This window comes from Rhinoderma darwinii, unplaced genomic scaffold (genome assembly GCF_050947455.1).
Source record: "Rhinoderma darwinii isolate aRhiDar2 unplaced genomic scaffold, aRhiDar2.hap1 Scaffold_486, whole genome shotgun sequence".
Taxonomy (NCBI): domain Eukaryota; kingdom Metazoa; phylum Chordata; class Amphibia; order Anura; family Rhinodermatidae; genus Rhinoderma; species Rhinoderma darwinii.
The window spans coordinates 21625-45322 of NW_027464032.1; the positions used below are offsets into that span (position 1 = coordinate 21625).

The 23698-nt window shown below is 47.8% G+C and overlaps 16 non-coding genes across 16 annotated transcripts; all 16 read right to left on the bottom strand.

Moving 5' to 3' along the window:
• Positions 1-490: 490 nt before the first annotated feature.
• Positions 491-681, bottom strand: LOC142719619 (U2 spliceosomal RNA). Its single transcript, XR_012872836.1, has one exon. It is a non-coding gene; the product is annotated as a U2 spliceosomal RNA (small nuclear RNA).
• A 1292-nt stretch (positions 682-1973) lies between these two features.
• LOC142719620 (U2 spliceosomal RNA) lies at positions 1974-2164 on the bottom strand. The gene has a single exon (XR_012872837.1). It is a non-coding gene; the product is annotated as a U2 spliceosomal RNA (small nuclear RNA).
• A 1276-nt stretch (positions 2165-3440) lies between these two features.
• LOC142719621 (U2 spliceosomal RNA) lies at positions 3441-3631 on the bottom strand. The gene has a single exon (XR_012872838.1). It is a non-coding gene; the product is annotated as a U2 spliceosomal RNA (small nuclear RNA).
• Positions 3632-4923: 1292 nt separating this feature from the next.
• LOC142719622 (U2 spliceosomal RNA) lies at positions 4924-5114 on the bottom strand. The gene has a single exon (XR_012872839.1). It is a non-coding gene; the product is annotated as a U2 spliceosomal RNA (small nuclear RNA).
• Positions 5115-6406: 1292 nt separating this feature from the next.
• Positions 6407-6597, bottom strand: LOC142719623 (U2 spliceosomal RNA). The gene has a single exon (XR_012872840.1). It is a non-coding gene; the product is annotated as a U2 spliceosomal RNA (small nuclear RNA).
• Positions 6598-7874: 1277 nt separating this feature from the next.
• Positions 7875-8065, bottom strand: LOC142719624 (U2 spliceosomal RNA). The gene has a single exon (XR_012872841.1). It is a non-coding gene; the product is annotated as a U2 spliceosomal RNA (small nuclear RNA).
• Positions 8066-9361: 1296 nt separating this feature from the next.
• On the bottom strand, positions 9362-9552 carry LOC142719625 (U2 spliceosomal RNA). Its single transcript, XR_012872843.1, has one exon. It is a non-coding gene; the product is annotated as a U2 spliceosomal RNA (small nuclear RNA).
• A 1304-nt stretch (positions 9553-10856) lies between these two features.
• On the bottom strand, positions 10857-11047 carry LOC142719603 (U2 spliceosomal RNA). The gene has a single exon (XR_012872825.1). It is a non-coding gene; the product is annotated as a U2 spliceosomal RNA (small nuclear RNA).
• Positions 11048-12339: 1292 nt separating this feature from the next.
• On the bottom strand, positions 12340-12530 carry LOC142719590 (U2 spliceosomal RNA). Its single transcript, XR_012872812.1, has one exon. It is a non-coding gene; the product is annotated as a U2 spliceosomal RNA (small nuclear RNA).
• A 1272-nt stretch (positions 12531-13802) lies between these two features.
• LOC142719627 (U2 spliceosomal RNA) lies at positions 13803-13993 on the bottom strand. Its single transcript, XR_012872844.1, has one exon. It is a non-coding gene; the product is annotated as a U2 spliceosomal RNA (small nuclear RNA).
• Positions 13994-15277: 1284 nt separating this feature from the next.
• On the bottom strand, positions 15278-15468 carry LOC142719628 (U2 spliceosomal RNA). Its single transcript, XR_012872845.1, has one exon. It is a non-coding gene; the product is annotated as a U2 spliceosomal RNA (small nuclear RNA).
• A 1300-nt stretch (positions 15469-16768) lies between these two features.
• On the bottom strand, positions 16769-16959 carry LOC142719630 (U2 spliceosomal RNA). Its single transcript, XR_012872847.1, has one exon. It is a non-coding gene; the product is annotated as a U2 spliceosomal RNA (small nuclear RNA).
• Positions 16960-18243: 1284 nt separating this feature from the next.
• LOC142719631 (U2 spliceosomal RNA) lies at positions 18244-18434 on the bottom strand. The gene has a single exon (XR_012872849.1). It is a non-coding gene; the product is annotated as a U2 spliceosomal RNA (small nuclear RNA).
• Positions 18435-19722: 1288 nt separating this feature from the next.
• LOC142719605 (U2 spliceosomal RNA) lies at positions 19723-19913 on the bottom strand. Its single transcript, XR_012872826.1, has one exon. It is a non-coding gene; the product is annotated as a U2 spliceosomal RNA (small nuclear RNA).
• A 1272-nt stretch (positions 19914-21185) lies between these two features.
• LOC142719606 (U2 spliceosomal RNA) lies at positions 21186-21376 on the bottom strand. Its single transcript, XR_012872827.1, has one exon. It is a non-coding gene; the product is annotated as a U2 spliceosomal RNA (small nuclear RNA).
• Positions 21377-22660: 1284 nt separating this feature from the next.
• On the bottom strand, positions 22661-22851 carry LOC142719597 (U2 spliceosomal RNA). Its single transcript, XR_012872818.1, has one exon. It is a non-coding gene; the product is annotated as a U2 spliceosomal RNA (small nuclear RNA).
• Between the last annotated feature and the right edge of the window lie 847 nt (positions 22852-23698).

Consider the following 23698-nt stretch of genomic DNA (forward strand, 5'->3'; position numbering starts at 1 on the left):
GTAGGGACGACAGTACATTCCATCACATCCATCTAGTGTACACAGGTAGGTCCATTGTGGCGGGCAGGCGAGCGGGCGGGCTGCTTTATTGGCTGTTTGCTGTTCCCCTACTCCACTCCACTATTTGACTGTTGTGCTGCATCAATCAATCAATCAATCAATCAATCAATCAATCAATCAATCAATCAATCAGTGGCTGGCTCAGGTGCAGCTCTTTAACTTACCTAAAAGGGAGGGCGGAGAGAAGACAAGGAAGGTGAATGAGGTGTTCCAATGTGAAATGCCGGAAACACAGAAACACAGACGACACACAACAAGAGGTGGCAATCTATTCATTAATTGCATTTAATCAATGAGCTCATTATCACTCATGCATTGTCCAACAGGTGTTGAAATAATGGGATTAAAAGGGGAGATCCCTTCAGAAAGACAGAAACAATAGCAAAGACAAAAAACACTTTTGGAATCTGCTTTTAGTCAACACATAAGGAAAGGGTGCACCGGTCCTGGAAATACTGCAATACCAGGTCAATGCGTGGAGTGGACAGAGCAAGCTCTATTTCCATCTCCCTGTTCTAAAAATCCATTTAATATATGGTCCCCAGATAGGGGACGTATCAGATATTAAACTGATAAGAACAGATACTACACTTGATCTTAGCCAAAAGGCCGAGAAGCGATAACCCGAACGGGCCGCGCGTTGCCCGAGCCTGCCCGATACTGCTGTTCAGCCCTTGCAGCGATTCAGCCTACTTCTAGGCAATTCCATGGGGCCCTGCAGGCTCACACACTCACAGCTACACGGGAGGTGAATAAAGGCCGGAGAGGAAGCCAGACAGGATTTGCTTCTTTTGCTTGCACCACAATGCAGTGCTGAAAGAGGAGGAATCTACATAAAAACGCCTTCCTGGCAACGCCCAAATGCCCTGCTGCCATGCAGATAAACACTGGCAGCGGCAGCAAGTGCATGCCCACAGCCACCCCTTGTTCCTTCACACCTTGTATCAGCTGTAATCCAGTCCAGTCCAGTGCTGCCTGCTGAGCAGCACTGACCAACACTGCCTGGGCCCAGGCTTTTATCTCTGAGGCCCCATTATGATGTCAGAAAGCTGGCTCTGGAATCCTGAGGGCTCCACTATGACACGTGCAAAGTTCCGTCTGAACTTTATATAAGACGGTGAGGCTCAGTCAGTCACTCAGTGTTGCCTGAGAGGGCAACACTGCAACAGCCGGCCGCCAGGCTGTCTTTTTTTTGCACAGCTAGTTGCCTCCAGGAGGCCACAAGAGGGAGACAAGGGACTGCAAAATGGAAAATAGGCATCCACCAACTTTACAGACAACTTCTCCTTGCTCCTACAACCTCCATCCTTGCACAGTTTGTTATTCTTCTAGGTAACATAGTAACAAATCCAAATTGCTGCTCTCTTTGTAGGCAAGCAAGGCTTTGTTGCAACTGCAATTCTTACTTCTTCTTGAAATGTAGGGACGACAGTACATTCCATCACATCCATCTAGTGTACACAGGTAGGTCCATTGTGGCGGGCAGGCGAGCGGGCGGGCTGCTTTATTGGCTGTTTGCTGTTCCCCTACTCCACTCCACTATTTGACTGTTGTGCTGCATCAATCAATCAATCAATCAATCAATCAATCAATCAATCAATCAATCAATCAATCAGTGGCTGGCTCAGGTGCAGCTCTTTAACTTACCTAAAAGGGAGGGCGGAGAGAAGACAAGGAAGGTGAATGAGGTGTTCCAATGTGAAATGCCGGAAACACAGAAACACAGACGACACACAACAAGAGGTGGCAATCTATTCATTAATTGCATTTAATCAATGAGCTCATTATCACTCATGCATTGTCCAACAGGTGTTGAAATAATGGGATTAAAAGGGGAGATCCCTTCAGAAAGACAGAAACAATAGCAAAGACAAAAAACACTTTTGGAATCTGCTTTTAGTCAACACATAAGGAAAGGGTGCACCGGTCCTGGAAATACTGCAATACCAGGTCAATGCGTGGAGTGGACAGAGCAAGCTCTATTTCCATCTCCCTGTTCTAAAAATCCATTTAATATATGGTCCCCAGATAGGGGACGTATCAGATATTAAACTGATAAGAACAGATACTACACTTGATCTTAGCCAAAAGGCCGAGAAGCGATAACCCGAACGGGCCGCGCGTTGCCCGAGCCTGCCCGATACTGCTGTTCAGCCCTTGCAGCGATTCAGCCTACTTCTAGGCAATTCCATGGGGCCCTGCAGGCTCACACACTCACAGCTACACGGGAGGTGAATAAAGGCCGGAGAGGAAGCCAGACAGGATTTGCTTCTTTTGCTTGCACCACAATGCAGTGCTGAAAGAGGAGGAATCTACATAAAAACGCCTTCCTGGCAACGCCCAAATGCCCTGCTGCCATGCAGATAAACACTGGCAGCGGCAGCAAGTGCATGCCCACAGCCACCCCTTGTTCCTTCACACCTTGTATCAGCTGTAATCCAGTCCAGTCCAGTGCTGCCTGCTGAGCAGCACTGACCAACACTGCCTGGGCCCAGGCTTTTATCTCTGAGGCCCCATTATGATGTCAGAAAGCTGGCTCTGGAATCCTGAGGGCTCCACTATGACACGTGCAAAGTTCCGTCTGAACTTTATATAAGACGGTGAGGCTCAGTCAGTCACTCAGTGTTGCCTGAGAGGGCAACACTGCAACAGCCGGCCGCCAGGCTGTCTTTTTTTTGCACAGCTAGTTGCCTCCAGGAGGCCACAAGAGGGAGACAAGGGACTGCAAAATGGAAAATAGGCATCCACCAACTTTACAGACAACTTCTCCTTGCTCCTACAACCTCCATCCTTGCACAGTTTGTTATTCTTCTAGGTAACATAGTAACAAATCCAAATTGCTGCTCTCTTTGTAGGCAAGCAAGGCTTTGTTGCAACTGCAATTCTTACTTCTTCTTGAAATGTAGGGACGACAGTACATTCCATCACATCCATCTAGTGTACACAGGTAGGTCCATTGTGGCGGGCAGGCGAGCGGGCGGGCTGCTTTATTGGCTGTTTGCTGTTCCCCTACTCCACTCCACTATTTGACTGTTGTGCTGCATCAATCAATCAATCAATCAATCAATCAATCAATCAATCAGTGGCTGGCTCAGGTGCAGCTCTTTAACTTACCTAAAAGGGAGGGCGGAGAGAAGACAAGGAAGGTGAATGAGGTGTTCCAATGTGAAATGCCGGAAACACAGAAACACAGACGACACACAACAAGAGGTGGCAATCTATTCATTAATTGCATTTAATCAATGAGCTCATTATCACTCATGCATTGTCCAACAGGTGTTGAAATAATGGGATTAAAAGGGGAGATCCCTTCAGAAAGACAGAAACAATAGCAAAGACAAAAAACACTTTTGGAATCTGCTTTTAGTCAACACATAAGGAAAGGGTGCACCGGTCCTGGAAATACTGCAATACCAGGTCAATGCGTGGAGTGGACAGAGCAAGCTCTATTTCCATCTCCCTGTTCTAAAAATCCATTTAATATATGGTCCCCAGATAGGGGACGTATCAGATATTAAACTGATAAGAACAGATACTACACTTGATCTTAGCCAAAAGGCCGAGAAGCGATAACCCGAACGGGCCGCGCGTTGCCCGAGCCTGCCCGATACTGCTGTTCAGCCCTTGCAGCGATTCAGCCTACTTCTAGGCAATTCCATGGGGCCCTGCAGGCTCACACACTCACAGCTACACGGGAGGTGAATAAAGGCCGGAGAGGAAGCCAGACAGGATTTGCTTCTTTTGCTTGCACCACAATGCAGTGCTGAAAGAGGAGGAATCTACATAAAAACGCCTTCCTGGCAACGCCCAAATGCCCTGCTGCCATGCAGATAAACACTGGCAGCGGCAGCAAGTGCATGCCCACAGCCACCCCTTGTTCCTTCACACCTTGTATCAGCTGTAATCCAGTCCAGTCCAGTGCTGCCTGCTGAGCAGCACTGACCAACACTGCCTGGGCCCAGGCTTTTATCTCTGAGGCCCCATTATGATGTCAGAAAGCTGGCTCTGGAATCCTGAGGGCTCCACTATGACACGTGCAAAGTTCCGTCTGAACTTTATATAAGACGGTGAGGCTCAGTCAGTCACTCAGTGTTGCCTGAGAGGGCAACACTGCAACAGCCGGCCGCCAGGCTGTCTTTTTTTTGCACAGCAAGTTGCCTCCAGGAGGCCACAAGAGGGAGACAAGGGACTGCAAAATGGAAAATAGGCATCCACCAACTTTACAGACAACTTCTCCTTGCTCCTACAACCTCCATCCTTGCACAGTTTGTTATTCTTCTAGGTAACATAGTAACAAATCCAAATTGCTGCTCTCTTTGTAGGCAAGCAAGGCTTTGTTGCAACTGCAATTCTTACTTCTTCTTGAAATGTAGGGACGACAGTACATTCCATCACATCCATCTAGTGTACACAGGTAGGTCCATTGTGGCGGGCAGGCGAGCGGGCGGGCTGCTTTATTGGCTGTTTGCTGTTCCCCTACTCCACTCCACTATTTGACTGTTGTGCTGCATCAATCAATCAATCAATCAATCAATCAATCAATCAATCAATCAATCAATCAATCAGTGGCTGGCTCAGGTGCAGCTCTTTAACTTACCTAAAAGGGAGGGCGGAGAGAAGACAAGGAAGGTGAATGAGGTGTTCCAATGTGAAATGCCGGAAACACAGAAACACAGACGACACACAACAAGAGGTGGCAATCTATTCATTAATTGCATTTAATCAATGAGCTCATTATCACTCATGCATTGTCCAACAGGTGTTGAAATAATGGGATTAAAAGGGGAGATCCCTTCAGAAAGACAGAAACAATAGCAAAGACAAAAAACACTTTTGGAATCTGCTTTTAGTCAACACATAAGGAAAGGGTGCACCGGTCCTGGAAATACTGCAATACCAGGTCAATGCGTGGAGTGGACAGAGCAAGCTCTATTTCCATCTCCCTGTTCTAAAAATCCATTTAATATATGGTCCCCAGATAGGGGACGTATCAGATATTAAACTGATAAGAACAGATACTACACTTGATCTTAGCCAAAAGGCCGAGAAGCGATAACCCGAACGGGCCGCGCGTTGCCCGAGCCTGCCCGATACTGCTGTTCAGCCCTTGCAGCGATTCAGCCTACTTCTAGGCAATTCCATGGGGCCCTGCAGGCTCACACACTCACAGCTACACGGGAGGTGAATAAAGGCCGGAGAGGAAGCCAGACAGGATTTGCTTCTTTTGCTTGCACCACAATGCAGTGCTGAAAGAGGAGGAATCTACATAAAAACGCCTTCCTGGCAACGCCCAAATGCCCTGCTGCCATGCAGATAAACACTGGCAGCGGCAGCAAGTGCATGCCCACAGCCACCCCTTGTTCCTTCACACCTTGTATCAGCTGTAATCCAGTCCAGTCCAGTGCTGCCTGCTGAGCAGCACTGACCAACACTGCCTGGGCCCAGGCTTTTATCTCTGAGGCCCCATTATGATGTCAGAAAGCTGGCTCTGGAATCCTGAGGGCTCCACTATGACACGTGCAAAGTTCCGTCTGAACTTTATATAAGACGGTGAGGCTCAGTCAGTCACTCAGTGTTGCCTGAGAGGGCAACACTGCAACAGCCGGCCGCCAGGCTGTCTTTTTTTTGCACAGCTAGTTGCCTCCAGGAGGCCACAAGAGGGAGACAAGGGACTGCAAAATGGAAAATAGGCATCCACCAACTTTACAGACAACTTCTCCTTGCTCCTACAACCTCCATCCTTGCACAGTTTGTTATTCTTCTAGGTAACATAGTAACAAATCCAAATTGCTGCTCTCTTTGTAGGCAAGCAAGGCTTTGTTGCAACTGCAATTCTTACTTCTTCTTGAAATGTAGGGACGACAGTACATTCCATCACATCCATCTAGTGTACACAGGTAGGTCCATTGTGGCGGGCAGGCGAGCGGGCGGGCTGCTTTATTGGCTGTTTGCTGTTCCCCTACTCCACTCCACTATTTGACTGTTGTGCTGCATCAATCAATCAATCAATCAATCAATCAATCAATCAATCAATCAATCAATCAATCAGTGGCTGGCTCAGGTGCAGCTCTTTAACTTACCTAAAAGGGAGGGCGGAGAGAAGACAAGGAAGGTGAATGAGGTGTTCCAATGTGAAATGCCGGAAACACAGAAACACAGACGACACACAACAAGAGGTGGCAATCTATTCATTAATTGCATTTAATCAATGAGCTCATTATCACTCATGCATTGTCCAACAGGTGTTGAAATAATGGGATTAAAAGGGGAGATCCCTTCAGAAAGACAGAAACAATAGCAAAGACAAAAAACACTTTTGGAATCTGCTTTTAGTCAACACATAAGGAAAGGGTGCACCGGTCCTGGAAATACTGCAATACCAGGTCAATGCGTGGAGTGGACAGAGCAAGCTCTATTTCCATCTCCCTGTTCTAAAAATCCATTTAATATATGGTCCCCAGATAGGGGACGTATCAGATATTAAACTGATAAGAACAGATACTACACTTGATCTTAGCCAAAAGGCCGAGAAGCGATAACCCGAACGGGCCGCGCGTTGCCCGAGCCTGCCCGATACTGCTGTTCAGCCCTTGCAGCGATTCAGCCTACTTCTAGGCAATTCCATGGGGCCCTGCAGGCTCACACACTCACAGCTACACGGGAGGTGAATAAAGGCCGGAGAGGAAGCCAGACAGGATTTGCTTCTTTTGCTTGCACCACAATGCAGTGCTGAAAGAGGAGTAAATCTACATAAAAACGCCTTCCTGGCAACGCCCAAATGCCCTGCTGCCATGCAGATAAACACTGGCAGCGGCAGCAAGTGCATGCCCACAGCCACCCCTTGTTCCTTCACACCTTGTATCAGCTGTAATCCAGTCCAGTCCAGTGCTGCCTGCTGAGCAGCACTGACCAACACTGCCTGGGCCCAGGCTTTTATCTCTGAGGCCCCATTATGATGTCAGAAAGCTGGCTCTGGAATCCTGAGGGCTCCACTATGACACGTGCAAAGTTCCGTCTGAACTTTATATAAGACGGTGAGGCTCAGTCAGTCACTCAGTGTTGCCTGAGAGGGCAACACTGCAACAGCCGGCCGCCAGGCTGTCTTTTTTTTGCACAGCTAGTTGCCTCCAGGAGGCCACAAGAGGGAGACAAGGGACTGCAAAATGGAAAATAGGCATCCACCAACTTTACAGACAACTTCTCCTTGCTCCTACAACCTCCATCCTTGCACAGTTTGTTATTCTTCTAGGTAACATAGTAACAAATCCAAATTGCTGCTCTCTTTGTAGGCAAGCAAGGCTTTGTTGCAACTGCAATTCTTACTTCTTCTTGAAATGTAGGGACGACAGTACATTCCATCACATCCATCTAGTGTACACAGGTAGGTCCATTGTGGCGGGCAGGCGAGCGGGCGGGCTGCTTTATTGGCTGTTTGCTGTTCCCCTACTCCACTCCACTATTTGACTGTTGTGCTGCATCAATCAATCAATCAATCAATCAATCAATCAATCAATCAGTGGCTGGCTCAGGTGCAGCTCTTTAACTTACCTAAAAGGGAGGGCGGAGAGAAGACAAGGAAGGTGAATGAGGTGTTCCAATGTGAAATGCCGGAAACACAGAAACACAGACGACACACAACAAGAGGTGGCAATCTATTCATTAATTGCATTTAATCAATGAGCTCATTATCACTCATGCATTGTCCAACAGGTGTTGAAATAATGGGATTAAAAGGGGAGATCCCTTCAGAAAGACAGAAACAATAGCAAAGACAAAAAACACTTTTGGAATCTGCTTTTAGTCAACACATAAGGAAAGGGTGCACCGGTCCTGGAAATACTGCAATACCAGGTCAATGCGTGGAGTGGACAGAGCAAGCTCTATTTCCATCTCCCTGTTCTAAAAATCCATTTAATATATGGTCCCCAGATAGGGGACGTATCAGATATTAAACTGATAAGAACAGATACTACACTTGATCTTAGCCAAAAGGCCGAGAAGCGATAACCCGAACGGGCCGCGCGTTGCCCGAGCCTGCCCGATACTGCTGTTCAGCCCTTGCAGCGATTCAGCCTACTTCTAGGCAATTCCATGGGGCCCTGCAGGCTCACACACTCACAGCTACACGGGAGGTGAATAAAGGCCGGAGAGGAAGCCAGACAGGATTTGCTTCTTTTGCTTGCACCACAATGCAGTGCTGAAAGAGGAGGAATCTACATAAAAACGCCTTCCTGGCAACGCCCAAATGCCCTGCTGCCATGCAGATAAACACTGGCAGCGGCAGCAAGTGCATGCCCACAGCCACCCCTTGTTCCTTCACACCTTGTATCAGCTGTAATCCAGTCCAGTCCAGTGCTGCCTGCTGAGCAGCACTGACCAACACTGCCTGGGCCCAGGCTTTTATCTCTGAGGCCCCATTATGATGTCAGAAAGCTGGCTCTGGAATCCTGAGGGCTCCACTATGACACGTGCAAAGTTCCGTCTGAACTTTATATAAGACGGTGAGGCTCAGTCAGTCACTCAGTGTTGCCTGAGAGGGCAACACTGCAACAGCCGGCCGCCAGGCTGTCTTTTTTTTGCACAGCAAGTTGCCTCCAGGAGGCCACAAGAGGGAGACAAGGGACTGCAAAATGGAAAATAGGCATCCACCAACTTTACAGACAACTTCTCCTTGCTCCTACAACCTCCATCCTTGCACAGTTTGTTATTCTTCTAGGTAACATAGTAACAAATCCAAATTGCTGCTCTCTTTGTAGGCAAGCAAGGCTTTGTTGCAACTGCAATTCTTACTTCTTCTTGAAATGTAGGGACGACAGTACATTCCATCACATCCATCTAGTGTACACAGGTAGGTCCATTGTGGCGGGCAGGCGAGCGGGCGGGCTGCTTTATTGGCTGTTTGCTGTTCCCCTACTCCACTCCACTATTTGACTGTTGTGCTGCATCAATCAATCAATCAATCAATCAATCAATCAATCAATCAATCAATCAATCAATCAATCAGTGGCTGGCTCAGGTGCAGCTCTTTAACTTACCTAAAAGGGAGGGCGGAGAGAAGACAAGGAAGGTGAATGAGGTGTTCCAATGTGAAATGCCGGAAACACAGAAACACAGACGACACACAACAAGAGGTGGCAATCTATTCATTAATTGCATTTAATCAATGAGCTCATTATCACTCATGCATTGTCCAACAGGTGTTGAAATAATGGGATTAAAAGGGGAGATCCCTTCAGAAAGACAGAAACAATAGCAAAGACAAAAAACACTTTTGGAATCTGCTTTTAGTCAACACATAAGGAAAGGGTGCACCGGTCCTGGAAATACTGCAATACCAGGTCAATGCGTGGAGTGGACAGAGCAAGCTCTATTTCCATCTCCCTGTTCTAAAAATCCATTTAATATATGGTCCCCAGATAGGGGACGTATCAGATATTAAACTGATAAGAACAGATACTACACTTGATCTTAGCCAAAAGGCCGAGAAGCGATAACCCGAACGGGCCGCGCGTTGCCCGAGCCTGCCCGATACTGCTGTTCAGCCCTTGCAGCGATTCAGCCTACTTCTAGGCAATTCCATGGGGCCCTGCAGGCTCACACACTCACAGCTACACGGGAGGTGAATAAAGGCCGGAGAGGAAGCCAGACAGGATTTGCTTCTTTTGCTTGCACCACAATGCAGTGCTGAAAGAGGAGGAATCTACATAAAAACGCCTTCCTGGCAACGCCCAAATGCCCTGCTGCCATGCAGATAAACACTGGCAGCGGCAGCAAGTGCATGCCCACAGCCACCCCTTGTTCCTTCACACCTTGTATCAGCTGTAATCCAGTCCAGTCCAGTGCTGCCTGCTGAGCAGCACTGACCAACACTGCCTGGGCCCAGGCTTTTATCTCTGAGGCCCCATTATGATGTCAGAAAGCTGGCTCTGGAATCCTGAGGGCTCCACTATGACACGTGCAAAGTTCCGTCTGAACTTTATATAAGACGGTGAGGCTCAGTCAGTCACTCAGTGTTGCCTGAGAGGGCAACACTGCAACAGCCGGCCGCCAGGCTGTCTTTTTTTTGCACAGCTAGTTGCCTCCAGGAGGCCACAAGAGGGAGACAAGGGACTGCAAAATGGAAAATAGGCATCCACCAACTTTACAGACAACTTCTCCTTGCTCCTACAACCTCCATCCTTGCACAGTTTGTTATTCTTCTAGGTAACATAGTAACAAATCCAAATTGCTGCTCTCTTTGTAGGCAAGCAAGGCTTTGTTGCAACTGCAATTCTTACTTCTTCTTGAAATGTAGGGACGACAGTACATTCCATCACATCCATCTAGTGTACACAGGTAGGTCCATTGTGGCGGGCAGGCGAGCGGGCGGGCTGCTTTATTGGCTGTTTGCTGTTCCCCTACTCCACTCCACTATTTGACTGTTGTGCTGCATCAATCAATCAATCAATCAATCAATCAATCAATCAATCAATCAATCAATCAATCAATCAATCAATCAGTGGCTGGCTCAGGTGCAGCTCTTTAACTTACCTAAAAGGGAGGGCGGAGAGAAGACAAGGAAGGTGAACGAGGTGTTCCAATGTGAAATGCCGGAAACACAGAAACACAGACGACACACAACAAGAGGTGGCAATCTATTCATTAATTGCATTTAATCAATGAGCTCATTATCACTCATGCATTGTCCAACAGGTGTTGAAATAATGGGATTAAAAGGGGAGATCCCTTCAGAAAGACAGAAACAATAGCAAAGACAAAAAACACTTTTGGAATCTGCTTTTAGTCAACACATAAGGAAAGGGTGCACCGGTCCTGGAAATACTGCAATACCAGGTCAATGCGTGGAGTGGACAGAGCAAGCTCTATTTCCATCTCCCTGTTCTAAAAATCCATTTAATATATGGTCCCCAGATAGGGGACGTATCAGATATTAAACTGATAAGAACAGATACTACACTTGATCTTAGCCAAAAGGGCGAGAAGCGATAACCCGAACGGGCCGCGCGTTGCCCGAGCCTGCCCGATACTGCTGTTCAGCCCTTGCAGCGATTCAGCCTACTTCTAGGCAATTCCATGGGGCCCTGCAGGCTCACACACTCACAGCTACACGGGAGGTGAATAAAGGCCGGAGAGGAAGCCAGACAGGATTTGCTTCTTTTGCTTGCACCACAATGCAGTGCTGAAAGAGGAGGAATCTACATAAAAACGCCTTCCTGGCAACGCCCAAATGCCCTGCTGCCATGCAGATAAACACTGGCAGCGGCAGCAAGTGCATGCCCACAGCCACCCCTTGTTCCTTCACACCTTGTATCAGCTGTAATCCAGTCCAGTCCAGTGCTGCCTGCTGAGCAGCACTGACCAACACTGCCTGGGCCCAGGCTTTTATCTCTGAGGCCCCATTATGATGTCAGAAAGCTGGCTCTGGAATCCTGAGGGCTCCACTATGACACGTGCAAAGTTCCGTCTGAACTTTATATAAGACGGTGAGGCTCAGTCAGTCACTCAGTGTTGCCTGAGAGGGCAACACTGCAACAGCCGGCCGCCAGGCTGTCTTTTTTTTGCACAGCTAGTTGCCTCCAGGAGGCCACAAGAGGGAGACAAGGGACTGCAAAATGGAAAATAGGCATCCACCAACTTTACAGACAACTTCTCCTTGCTCCTACAACCTCCATCCTTGCACAGTTTGTTATTCTTCTAGGTAACATAGTAACAAATCCAAATTGCTGCTCTCTTTGTAGGCAAGCAAGGCTTTGTTGCAACTGCAATTCTTACTTCTTCTTGAAATGTAGGGACGACAGTACATTCCATCACATCCATCTAGTGTACACAGGTAGGTCCATTGTGGCGGGCAGGCGAGCGGGCGGGCTGCTTTATTGGCTGTTTGCTGTTCCCCTACTCCACTCCACTATTTGACTGTTGTGCTGCATCAATCAATCAATCAATCAATCAATCAATCAATCAATCAATCAATCAATCAATCAGTGGCTGGCTCAGGTGCAGCTCTTTAACTTACCTAAAAGGGAGGGCGGAGAGAAGACAAGGAAGGTGAATGAGGTGTTCCAATGTGAAATGCCGGAAACACAGAAACACAGACCACACACAACAAGAGGTGGCAATCTATTCATTAATTGCATTTAATCAATGAGCTCATTATCACTCATGCATTGTCCAACAGGTGTTGAAATAATGGGATTAAAAGGGGAGATCCCTTCAGAAAGACAGAAACAATAGCAAAGACAAAAAACACTTTTGGAATCTGCTTTTAGTCAACACATAAGGAAAGGGTGCACCGGTCCTGGAAATACTGCAATACCAGGTCAATGCGTGGAGTGGACAGAGCAAGCTCTATTTCCATCTCCCTGTTCTAAAAATGCATTTAATATATGGTCCCCAGATAGGGGACGTATCAGATATTAAACTGATAAGAACAGATACTACACTTGATCTTAGCCAAAAGGCCGAGAAGCGATAACCCGAACGGGCCGCGCGTTGCCCGAGCCTGCCCGATACTGCTGTTCAGCCCTTGCAGCGATTCAGCCTACTTCTAGGCAATTCCATGGGGCCCTGCAGGCTCACACACTCACAGCTACACGGGAGGTGAATAAAGGCCGGAGAGGAAGCCAGACAGGATTTGCTTCTTTTGCTTGCACCACAATGCAGTGCTGAAAGAGGAGGAATCTACATAAAAACGCCTTCCTGGCAACGCCCAAATGCCCTGCTGCCATGCAGATAAACACTGGCAGCGGCAGCAAGTGCATGCCCACAGCCACCCCTTGTTCCTTCACACCTTGTATCAGCTGTAATCCAGTCCAGTCCAGTGCTGCCTGCTGAGCAGCACTGACCAACACTGCCTGGGCCCAGGCTTTTATCTCTGAGGCCCCATTATGATGTCAGAAAGCTGGCTCTGGAATCCTGAGGGCTCCACTATGACACGTGCAAAGTTCCGTCTGAACTTTATATAAGACGGTGAGGCTCAGTCAGTCACTCAGTGTTGCCTGAGAGGGCAACACTGCAACAGCCGGCCGCCAGGCTGTCTTTTTTTTGCACAGCTAGTTGCCTCCAGGAGGCCACAAGAGGGAGACAAGGGACTGCAAAATGGAAAATAGGCATCCACCAACTTTACAGACAACTTCTCCTTGCTCCTACAACCTCCATCCTTGCACAGTTTGTTATTCTTCTAGGTAACATAGTAACAAATCCAAATTGCTGCTCTCTTTGTAGGCAAGCAAGGCTTTGTTGCAACTGCAATTCTTACTTCTTCTTGAAATGTAGGGACGACAGTACATTCCATCACATCCATCTAGTGTACACAGGTAGGTCCATTGTGGCGGGCAGGCGAGCGGGCGGGCTGCTTTATTGGCTGTTTGCTGTTCCCCTACTCCACTCCACTATTTGACTGTTGTGCTGCATCAATCAATCAATCAATCAATCAATCAATCAATCAGTGGCTGGCTCAGGTGCAGCTCTTTAACTTACCTAAAAGGGAGGGCGGAGAGAAGACAAGGAAGGTGAATGAGGTGTTCCAATGTGAAATGCCGGAAACACAGAAACACAGACGACACACAACAAGAGGTGGCAATCTATTCATTAATTGCATTTAATCAATGAGCTCATTATCACTCATGCATTGTCCAACAGGTGTTGAAATAATGGGATTAAAAGGGGAGATCCCTTCAGAAAGACAGAAACAATAGCAAAGACAAAAAACACTTTTGGAATCTGCTTTTAGTCAACACATAAGGAAAGGGTGCACCGGTCCTGGAAATACTGCAATACCAGGTCAATGCGTGGAGTGGACAGAGCAAGCTCTATTTCCATCTCCCTGTTCTAAAAATCCATTTAATATATGGTCCCCAGATAGGGGACGTATCAGATATTAAACTGATAAGAACAGATACTACACTTGATCTTAGCCAAAAGGCCGAGAAGCGATAACCCGAACGGGCCGCGCGTTGCCCGAGCCTGCCCGATACTGCTGTTCAGCCCTTGCAGCGATTCAGCCTACTTCTAGGCAATTCCATGGGGCCCTGCAGGCTCACACACTCACAGCTACACGGGAGGTGAATAAAGGCCGGAGAGGAAGCCAGACAGGATTTGCTTCTTTTGCTTGCACCACAATGCAGTGCTGAAAGAGGAGGAATCTACATAAAAACGCCTTCCTGGCAACGCCCAAATGCCCTGCTGCCATGCAGATAAACACTGGCAGCGGCAGCAAGTGCATGCCCACAGCCACCCCTTGTTCCTTCACACCTTGTATCAGCTGTAATCCAGTCCAGTCCAGTGCTGCCTGCTGAGCAGCACTGACCAACACTGCCTGGGCCCAGGCTTTTATCTCTGAGGCCCCATTATGATGTCAGAAAGCTGGCTCTGGAATCCTGAGGGCTCCACTATGACACGTGCAAAGTTCCGTCTGAACTTTATATAAGACGGTGAGGCTCAGTCAGTCACTCAGTGTTGCCTGAGAGGGCAACACTGCAACAGCCGGCCGCCAGGCTGTCTTTTTTTTGCACAGCTAGTTGCCTCCAGGAGGCCACAAGAGGGAGACAAGGGACTGCAAAATGGAAAATAGGCATCCACCAACTTTACAGACAACTTCTCCTTGCTCCTACAACCTCCATCCTTGCACAGTTTGTTATTCTTCTAGGTAACATAGTAACAAATCCAAATTGCTGCTCTCTTTGTAGGCAAGCAAGGCTTTGCTGCAACTGCAATTCTTACTTCTTCTTGAAATGTAGGGACGACAGTACATTCCATCACATCCATCTAGTGTACACAGGTAGGTCCATTGTGGCGGGCAGGCGAGCGGGCGGGCTGCTTTATTGGCTGTTTGCTGTTCCCCTACTCCACTCCACTATTTGACTGTTGTGCTGCATCAATCAATCAATCAATCAATCAATCAATCAATCAATCAATCAATCAGTGGCTGGCTCAGGTGCAGCTCTTTAACTTACCTAAAAGGGAGGGCGGAGAGAAGACAAGGAAGGTGAATGAGGTGTTCCAATGTGAAATGCCGGAAACACAGAAACACAGACGACACACAACAAGAGGTGGCAATCTATTCATTAATTGCATTTAATCAATGAGCTCATTATCACTCATGCATTGTCCAACAGGTGTTGAAATAATGGGATTAAAAGGGGAGATCCCTTCAGAAAGACAGAAACAATAGCAAAGACAAAAAACACTTTTGGAATCTGCTTTTAGTCAACACATAAGGAAAGGGTGCACCGGTCCTGGAAATACTGCAATACCAGGTCAATGCGTGGAGTGGACAGAGCAAGCTCTATTTCCATCTCCCTGTTCTAAAAATCCATTTAATATATGGTCCCCAGATAGGGGACGTATCAGATATTAAACTGATAAGAACAGATACTACACTTGATCTTAGCCAAAAGGCCGAGAAGCGATAACCCGAACGGGCCGCGCGTTGCCCGAGCCTGCCCGATACTGCTGTTCAGCCCTTGCAGCGATTCAGCCTACTTCTAGGCAATTCCATGGGGCCCTGCAGGCTCACACACTCACAGCTACACGGGAGGTGAATAAAGGCCGGAGAGGAAGCCAGACAGGATTTGCTTCTTTTGCTTGCACCACAATGCAGTGCTGAAAGAGGAGGAATCTACATAAAAACGCCTTCCTGGCAACGCCCAAATGCCCTGCTGCCATGCAGATAAACACTGGCAGCGGCAGCAAGTGCATGCCCACAGCCACCCCTTGTTCCTTCACACCTTGTATCAGCTGTAATCCAGTCCAGTCCAGTGCTGCCTGCTGAGCAGCACTGACCAACACTGCCTGGGCCCAGGCTTTTATCTCTGAGGCCCCATTATGATGTCAGAAAGCTGGCTCTGGAATCCTGAGGGCTCCACTATGACACGTGCAAAGTTCCGTCTGAACTTTATATAAGACGGTGAGGCTCAGTCAGTCACTCAGTGTTGCCTGAGAGGGCAACACTGCAACAGCCGGCCGCCAGGCTGTCTTTTTTTTGCACAGCTAGTTGCCTCCAGGAGGCCACAAGAGGGAGACAAGGGACTGCAAAATGGAAAATAGGCATCCACCAACTTTACAGACAACTTCTCCTTGCTCCTACAACCTCCATCCTTGCACAGTTTGTTATTCTTCTAGGTAACATAGTAACAAATCCAAATTGCTGCTCTCTTTGTAGGCAAGCAAGGCTTTGTTGCAACTGCAATTCTTACTTCTTCTTGAAATGTAGGGACGACAGTACATTCCATCACATCCATCTAGTGTACACAGGTAGGTCCATTGTGGCGGGCAGGCGAGCGGGCGGGCTGCTTTATTGGCTGTTTGCTGTTCCCCTACTCCACTCCACTATTTGACTGTTGTGCTGCATCAATCAATCAATCAATCAATCAATCAATCAATCAATCAATCAATCAATCAATCAATCAATCAGTGGCTGGCTCAGGTGCAGCTCTTTAACTTACCTAAAAGGGAGGGCGGAGAGAAGACAAGGAAGGTGAATGAGGTGTTCCAATGTGAAATGCCGGAAACACAGAAACACAGACGACACACAACAAGAGGTGGCAATCTATTCATTAATTGCATTTAATCAATGAGCTCATTATCACTCATGCATTGTCCAACAGGTGTTGAAATAATGGGATTAAAAGGGGAGATCCCTTCAGAAAGACAGAAACAATAGCAAAGACAAAAAACACTTTTGGAATCTGCTTTTAGTCAACACATAAGGAAAGGGTGCACCGGTCCTGGAAATACTGCAATACCAGGTCAATGCGTGGAGTGGACAGAGCAAGCTCTATTTCCATCTCCCTGTTCTAAAAATCCATTTAATATATGGTCCCCAGATAGGGGACGTATCAGATATTAAACTGATAAGAACAGATACTACACTTGATCTTAGCCAAAAGGCCGAGAAGCGATAACCCGAACGGGCCGCGCGTTGCCCGAGCCTGCCCGATACTGCTGTTCAGCCCTTGCAGCGATTCAGCCTACTTCTAGGCAATTCCATGGGGCCCTGCAGGCTCACACACTCACAGCTACACGGGAGGTGAATAAAGGCCGGAGAGGAAGCCAGACAGGATTTGCTTCTTTTGCTTGCACCACAATGCAGTGCTGAAAGAGGAGGAATCTACATAAAAACGCCTTCCTGGCAACGCCCAAATGCCCTGCTGCCATGCAGATAAACACTGGCAGCGGCAGCAAGTGCATGCCCACAGCCACCCCTTGTTCCTTCACACCTTGTATCAGCTGTAATCCAGTCCAGTCCAGTGCTGGCTGCTGAGCAGCACTGACCAACACTGCCTGGGCCCAGGCTTTTATCTCTGAGGCCCCATTATGATGTCAGAAAGCTGGCTCTGGAATCCTGAGGGCTCCACTATGACACGTGCAAAGTTCCGTCTGAACTTTATATAAGACGGTGAGGCTCAGTCAGTCACTCAGTGTTGCCTGAGAGGGCAACACTGCAACAGCCGGCCGCCAGGCTGTCTTTTTTTTGCACAGCAAGTTGCCTCCAGGAGGCCACAAGAGGGAGACAAGGGACTGCAAAATGGAAAATAGGCATCCACCAACTTTACAGACAACTTCTCCTTGCTCCTACAACCTCCATCCTTGCACAGTTTGTTATTCTTCTAGGTAACATAGTAACAAATCCAAATTGCTGCTCTCTTTGTAGGCAAGCAAGGCTTTGTTGCAACTGCAATTCTTACTTCTTCTTGAAATGTAGGGACGACAGTACATTCCATCACATCCATCTAGTGTACACAGGTAGGTCCATTGTGGCGGGCAGGCGAGCGGGCGGGCTGCTTTATTGGCTGTTTGCTGTTCCCCTACTCCACTCCACTATTTGACTGTTGTGCTGCATCAATCAATCAATCAATCAATCAATCAATCAATCAATCAATCAATCAGTGGCTGGCTCAGGTGCAGCTCTTTAACTTACCTAAAAGGGAGGGCGGAGAGAAGACAAGGAAGGTGAATGAGGTGTTCCAATGTGAAATGCCGGAAACACAGAAACACAGACGACACACAACAAGAGGTGGCAATCTATTCATTAATTGCATTTAATCAATGAGCTCATTATCACTCATGCATTGTCCAACAGGTGTTGAAATAATGGGATTAAAAGGGGAGATCCCTTCAGAAAGACAGAAACAATAGCAAAGACAAAAAACACTTTTGGAATCTGCTTTTAGTCAACACATAAGGAAAGGGTGCACCGGTCCTGGAAATACTGCAATACCAGGTCAATGCGTGGAGTGGACAGAGCAAGCTCTATTTCCATCTCCCTGTTCTAAAAATCCATTTAATATATGGTCCCCAGATAGGGGACGTATCAGATATTAAACTGATAAGAACAGATACTACACTTGATCTTAGCCAAAAGGCCGAGAAGCGATAACCCGAACGGGCCGCGCGTTGCCCGAGCCTGCCCGATACTGCTGTTCAGCCCTTGCAGCGATTCAGCCTACTTCTAGGCAATTCCATGGGGCCCTGCAGGCTCACACACTCACAGCTACACGGGAGGTGAATAAAGGCCGGAGAGGAAGCCAGACAGGATTTGCTTCTTTTGCTTGCACCACAATGCAGTGCTGAAAGAGGAGGAATCTACATAAAAACGCCTTCCTGGCAACGCCCAAATGCCCTGCTGCCATGCAGATAAACACTGGCAGCGGCAGCAAGTGCATGCCCACAGCCACCCCTTGTTCCTTCACACCTTGTATCAGCTGTAATCCAGTCCAGTCCAGTGCTGCCTGCTGAGCAGCACTGACCAACACTGCCTGGGCCCAGGCTTTTATCTCTGAGGCCCCATTATGATGTCAGAAAGCTGGCTCTGGAATCCTGAGGGCTCCACTATGACACGTGCAAAGTTCCGTCTGAACTTTATATAAGACGGTGAGGCTCAGTCAGTCACTCAGTGTTGCCTGAGAGGGCAACACTGCAACAGCCGGCCGCCAGGCTGTCTTTTTTTTGCACAGCTAGTTGCCTCCAGGAGGCCACAAGAGGGAGACAAGGGACTGCAAAATGGAAAATAGGCATCCACCAACTTTACAGACAACTTCTCCTTGCTCCTACAACCTCCATCCTTGCACAGTTTGTTATTCTTCTAGGTAACATAGTAACAAATCCAAATTGCTGCTCTCTTTGTAGGCAAGCAAGGCTTTGTTGCAACTGCAATTCTTACTTCTTCTTGAAATGTAGGGACGACAGTACATTCCATCACATCCATCTAGTGTACACAGGTAGGTCCATTGTGGCGGGCAGGCGAGCGGGCGGGCTGCTTTATTGGCTGTTTGCTGTTCCCCTACTCCACTCCACTATTTGACTGTTGTGCTGCATCAATCAATCAATCAATCAATCAATCAATCAATCAATCAATCAATCAATCAGTGGCTGGCTCAGGTGCAGCTCTTTAACTTACCTAAAAGGGAGGGCGGAGAGAAGACAAGGAAGGTGAATGAGGTGTTCCAATGTGAAATGCCGGAAACACAGAAACACAGACGACACACAACAAGAGGTGGCAATCTATTCATTAATTGCATTTAATCAATGAGCTCATTATCACTCATGCATTGTCCAACAGGTGTTGAAATAATGGGATTAAAAGGGGAGATCCCTTCAGAAAGACAGAAACAATAGCAAAGACAAAAAACACTTTTGGAATCTGCTTTTAGTCAACACATAAGGAAAGGGTGCACCGGTCCTGGAAATACTGCAATACCAGGTCAATGCGTGGAGTGGACAGAGCAAGCTCTATTTCCATCTCCCTGTTCTAAAAATCCATTTAATATATGGTCCCCAGATAGGGGACGTATCAGATATTAAACTGATAAGAACAGATACTACACTTGATCTTAGCCAAAAGGGCGAGAAGCGATAACCCGAACGGGCCGCGCGTTGCCCGAGCCTGCCCGATACTGCTGTTCAGCCCTTGCAGCGATTCAGCCTACTTCTAGGCAATTCCATGGGGCCCTGCAGGCTCACACACTCACAGCTACACGGGAGGTGAATAAAGGCTGGAGAGGAAGCCAGACAGGATTTGCTTCTTTTGCTTGCACCACAATGCAGTGCTGAAAGAGGAGGAATCTACATAAAAACGCCTTCCTGGCAACGCCCAAATGCCCTGCTGCCATGCAGATAAACACTGGCAGCGGCAGCAAGTGCATGCCCACAGCCACCCCTTGTTCCTTCACACCTTGTATCAGCTGTAATCCAGTCCAGTCCAGTGCTGCCTGCTGAGCAGCACTGACCAACACTGCCTGGGCCCAGGCTTTTATCTCTGAGGCCCCATTATGATGTCAGAAAGCTGGCTCTGGAATCCTGAGGGCTCCACTATGACACGTGCAAAGTTCCGTCTGAACTTTATATAAGACGGTGAGGCTCAGTCAGTCACTCAGTGTTGCCTGAGAGGGCAACACTGCAACAGCCGGCCGCCAGGCTGTCTTTTTTTTGCACAGCTAGTTGCCTCCAGGAGGCCACAAGAGGGAGACAAGGGACTGCAAAATGGAAAATAGGCATCCACCAACTTTACAGACAACTTCTCCTTGCTCCTACAACCTCCATCCTTGCACAGTTTGTTATTCTTCTAGGTAACATAGTAACAAATCCAAATTGCTGCTCTCTTTGTAGGCAAGCAAGGCTTTGTTGCAACTGCAATTCTTACTTCTTCTTGAAATGTAGGGACGACAGTACATTCCATCACATCCATCTAGTGTACACAGGTAGGTCCATTGTGGCGAGCGGGCGGGCTGCTTTATTGGCTGTTTGCTGTTCCCCTACTCCACTCCACTATTTGACTGTTGTGCTGCATCAATCAATCAATCAATCAATCAATCAATCAATCAATCAATCAGTGGCTGGCTCAGGTGCAGCTCTTTAACTTACCTAAAAGGGAGGGCGGAGAGAAGACAAGGAAGGTGAATGAGGTGTTCCAATGTGAAATGCCGGAAACACAGAAACACAGACGACACACAACAAGAGGTGGCAATCTATTCATTAATTGCATTTAATCAATGAGCTCATTATCACTCATGCATTGTCCAACAGGTGTTGAAATAATGGGATTAAAAGGGGAGATCCCTTCAGAAAGACAGAAACAATAGCAAAGACAAAAAACACTTTTGGAATCTGCTTTTAGTCAACACATAAGGAAAGGGTGCACCGGTCCTGGAAATACTGCAATACCAGGTCAATGCGTGGAGTGGACAGAGCAAGCTCTATTTCCATCTCCCTGTTCTAAAAATCCATTTAATATATGGTCCCCAGATAGGGGACGTATCAGATATTAAACTGATAAGAACAGATACTACACTTGATCTTAGCCAAAAGGGCGAGAAGCGATAACCCGAACGGGCCGCGCGTTGCCCGAGCCTGCCCGATACTGCTGTTCAGCCCTTGCAGCGATTCAGCCTACTTCTAGGCAATTCCATGGGGCCCTGCAGGCTCACACACTCACAGCTACACGGGAGGTGAATAAAGGCCGGAGAGGAAGCCAGACAGGATTTGCTTCTTTTGCTTGCACCACAATGCAGTGCTGAAAGAGGAGGAATCTACATAAAAACGCCTTCCTGGCAACGCCCAAATGCCCTGCTGCCATGCAGATAAACACTGGCAGCGGCAGCAAGTGCATGCCCACAGCCACCCCTTGTTCCTTCACACCTTGTATCAGCTGTAATCCAGTCCAGTCCAGTGCTGCCTGCTGAGCAGCACTGACCAACACTGCCTGGGCCCAGGCTTTTATCTCTGAGGCCCCATTATGATGTCAGAAAGCTGGCTCTGGAATCCTGAGGGCTCCACTATGACACGTGCAAAGTTCCGTCTGAACTTTATATAAGACGGTGAGGCTCAGTCAGTCACTCAGTGTTGCCTGAGAGGGCAACACTGCAACAGCCGGCCGCCAGGCTGTCTTTTTTTTGCACAGCTAGTTGCCTCCAGGAGGCCACAAGAGGGAGACAAGGGACTGCAAAATGGAAAATAGGCATCCACCAACTTTACAGACAACTTCTCCTTGCTCCTACAACCTCCATCCTTGCACAGTTTGTTATTCTTCTAGGTAACATAGTAACAAATCCAAATTGCTGCTCTCTTTGTAGGCAAGCAAGGCTTTGTTGCAACTGCAATTCTTACTTCTTCTTGAAATGTAGGGACGACAGTACATTCCATCACATCCATCTAGTGTACACAGGTAGGTCCATTGTGGCGGGCAGGCGAGCGGGCGGGCTGCTTTATTGGCTGTTTGCTGTTCCCCTACTCCACTCCACTATTTGACTGTTGTGCTGCATCAATCAATCAATCAATCAATCAATCAATCAATCAATCAATCAATCAGTGGCTGGCTCAGGTGCAGCTCTTTAACTTACCTAAAAGGGAGGGCGGAGAGAAGACAAGGAAGGTGAATCAGGTGTTCCAATGTGAAATGCCGGAAACACAGAAACACAGACGACACACAACAAGAGGTGGCAATCTATTCATTAATTGCATTTAATCAATGAGCTCATTATCACTCATGCATTGTCCAACAGGTGTTGAAATAATGGGATTAAAAGGGGAGATCCCTTCAGAAAGACAGAAACAACAGCAAAGACAAAAAACACTTTTGGAATCTGCTTTTAGTCAACACATAAGGAAAGGGTGCACCGGTCCTGGAAATACTGCAATACCAGGTCAATGTGTGGAGTGGACAGAGCAAGCTCTATTTCCATCTCCCTGTTCTAAAAATCCATTTAATATATGGTCCCCAGATAGGGGACGTATCAGATATTAAACTGATAAGAACAGATACTACACTTGATCTTAGCCAAAAGGCCGAGAAGCGATAACCCGAACGGGCCGCGCGTTGCCCGAGCCTGCCCGATACTGCTGTTCAGCCCTTGCAGCGATTCAGCCTACTTCTAGGCAATTCCATGGGGCCCTGCAGGCTCACACACTCACAGCTACACGGGAGGTGAATAAAGGCCGGAGAGGAAGCCAGACAGGATTTGCTTCTTTTGCTTGCACCACAATGCAGTGCTGAAAGAGGAGGAATCTACATAAAAACGCCTTCCTGGCAACGCCCAAATGCCCTGCTGCCATGCAGATAAACACTGGCAGCGGCAGCAAGTGCATGCCCACAGCCACCCCTTGTTCCTTCACACCTTGTATCAGCTGTAATCCAGTCCAGTCCAGTGCTGCCTGCTGAGCAGCACTGACCAACACTGCCTGGGCCCAGGCTTTTATCTCTGAGGCCCCATTATTATGTCAGAAAGCTGGCTCTGGAATCCTGAGGGCTCCACTATGACACGTGCAAAGTTCCGTCTGAACTTTATATAAGACGGTGAGGCTCAGTCAGTCACTCAGTGTTGCCTGAGAGGGCAACACTGCAACAGCCGGCCGCCAGGCTGTCTTTTTTTTGCACAGCTAGTTGCCTCCAGGAGGCCACAAGAGGGAGACAAGGGACTGCAAAATGGAAAATAGGCATCCACCAACTTTACAGACAACTTCTCCTTGCTCCTACAACCTCCATCCTTGCACAGTTTGTTATTCTTCTAGGTAACATAGTAACAAATCCAAATTGCTGCTCTCTTTGTAGGCAAGCAAGGCTTTGTTGCAACTGCAATTCTTACTTCTTCTTGAAATGTAGGGACGACAGTACATTCCATCACATCCATCTAGTGTACACAGGTAG